Source organism: Schistocerca americana, unplaced genomic scaffold, assembly GCF_021461395.2.
Source record: "Schistocerca americana isolate TAMUIC-IGC-003095 unplaced genomic scaffold, iqSchAmer2.1 HiC_scaffold_515, whole genome shotgun sequence".
NCBI classification, from domain to species: Eukaryota; Metazoa; Arthropoda; class Insecta; order Orthoptera; family Acrididae; genus Schistocerca; species Schistocerca americana.
In genome coordinates this window covers 22,501-25,000 of record NW_025726253.1, presented here as the reverse complement: position 1 = coordinate 25,000, position 2,500 = coordinate 22,501, and positions in this window count along the sequence as shown.

The window sequence follows — 2,500 nt, the reverse complement described above, 5'->3', positions numbered from 1 at the left end:
CCTAACCCATGTTGCGCCTTAACCTAACCCATGTTGCGCCTTAACCTAACCCATGTTGCGCCTTAACCTAACCCATGTTGCGCCTTAACCTAACCCATGTTGCGCCTTAACCTAACCCATGTTGCGCCTTAACCTAACCCATGTTGCGCCTTAACCTAACCCATGTTGCGCCTTAACCTAACCCATGTTGCGCCTTAACCTAACCTATGTTGCGCCTTAACCTAACCTATGTTGCGCCTTAACCTAACCTATGTTGCGCCTTAACCTAACCTATGTTGCGCCTTAACCTAACCTATGTTGCGCCTTAACCTAACCTATGTTGCGCCTTAACCTAACCTATGTTGCGCCGTAACCTAACCTATGTTGCGCCGTAACCTAACCTATGTTGCGCCATAACCTAACCTATGTTGCGCCTTAACCTAACCTATGTTGCGCCTTAACCTAACCTATGTTGCGCCTTAACCTAACCTATGTTGCGCCGTAACCTAACCTATGTTGCGCCTTAACCTAACCTATGTTGCGCCTTAACCTAACCTATGTTGCGCCTTAACCTAACCTATGTTGCGCCTTAACCTAACCTATGTTGCGCCTTAACCTAACCTATGTTGCGCCTTAACCTAACCTATGTTGCGCCTTAACCTAACCTATGTTGCGCCTTAACCTAACCTATGTTGCGCCTTAACCTAACCTATGTTGCGCCGTAACCTAACCTATGTTGCGCCTTAACCTAACCTATGTTGCGCCTTAACCTAACCTATGTTGCGCCGTAACCTAACCTATGTTGCGCCTTAACCTAACCTATGTTGCGCCTTAACCTAACCTATGTTGCGCCTTAACCTAACCTATGTTGCGCCTTAACCCAACACACGTTGGGCCTTAACCCAACACACGTTGGGCCTTAACCCAACACACGTTGGGCCTTAACCCAACACACGTTGGGCCTTAACCCAACACACGTTGGGCCTTAACCCAACACACGTTGGGCCTTAACCCAACACACGTTGGGCCTTAACCCAACACACGTTGGGCCTTAACCCAACACACGTTGGGCCTTAACCCAACACACGTTGGGCCTTAACCCAACACACGTTGGGCCTTAACCCAACACACGTTGGGCCTTAACCCAACACACGTTGGGCCTTAACCCAACACACGTTGGGCCTTAACCCAACACACGTTGGGCCTTAACCCAACACACGTTGGGCCTTAACCCAACACACGTTGGGCCTTAACCCAACACACGTTGGGCCTTAACCCAACACACGTTGGGCCTTAACCCAACACACGTTGGGCCTTAACCTGCTCTGTAATTGTCATACGACGCGTTAAATTAGTGTAGTGTTGCCTAACTGCAACCCCCGCAATATAGTTTGCTACTCGCACTGCCCGGTCCCCAGAGTATCGCTTCATGTTAAACACCTTGCAGCTATACACTGTAATGCGGATGGCGGCAGGACGTACATGCTCAATGCCCTTCGCAGTTGTTCATTGGCATTCGCATGGCGAAGCACAGCCTACGTTGTGGTACGGCTTGTGGCAACTGTCCGCTGATGTTGTACGTCCAAATCACACACTGTACCGCACATTGGTCCTCATGTACTGAATGATACATCGTGGTACATGTGTGACCGTACCACGACTGCGCCAACAACGGCGAACCATACGGTCCAAATATTGTGCACTCAGCTACGTGTCGTCTCCCTATAAGAGCTGGATTGCAGTATGGTATGCCGTGGATGGCGATCAGCATGAGCCGTCTGTTGATGTAGTGGCGCGTGTTGTCAGACGTAGTCGTCTCTTCTCACACACCGTGATAGCATGGTGCACTGCGTTCCACATCTGCGACATGCGACAGAGGCCGGTTGACAGTCGTTCGCGCAATGGACATCGCATACGTACGGGGGCCACCTTCCACGTGTTCGCGAAGCGTGCACATGTTGTTGCGTGTATGTGGGCAGACATAGTGTGTCGTGACACCTGACACAGGCATGCAACAATCGTTGAATTTGCAAATGGCGATGGACGTCTACGTTTGCTGGTGACGTTACGCAAATGAAGAACTGGTAAACCGTTGTGGTGCGGTTGTTCTCGCTAGAGGTGAATCAGTGATGGCGACGATCGGTTGAGCTACCAACCGGTTGTTTCAGCGATACCCACCATGCCCACGAACGTGAATGGCATGTGGGTGTGAAGCGATACGCGGCGGTGGCTGGGTGGGACCGTCCCCGGCCGGTGAGGGGGGGCCTTCCGGCGTGCTGGCCGCGCGGTGCGTGGGCGCACGCGCTACAGCCGGCTGGTGGGGGCGGCCAGTGGCAGGCGCGCCGGCCGACGGAGGCGGCAGGCGGCGCAGCTGCGCGCCGGCGCACCCTGCACGCGGCGCCGTGCGGCCAAAGTAGGTCCTCGCGGGCCCGGTGCGAAGCGCGGTGGACATCTGCAGTGTGCTGGTCCGATTGAGGACTGTGTGCGCTGAGGATGCGCCGCCGCCCGGCGCTCGGCGCCG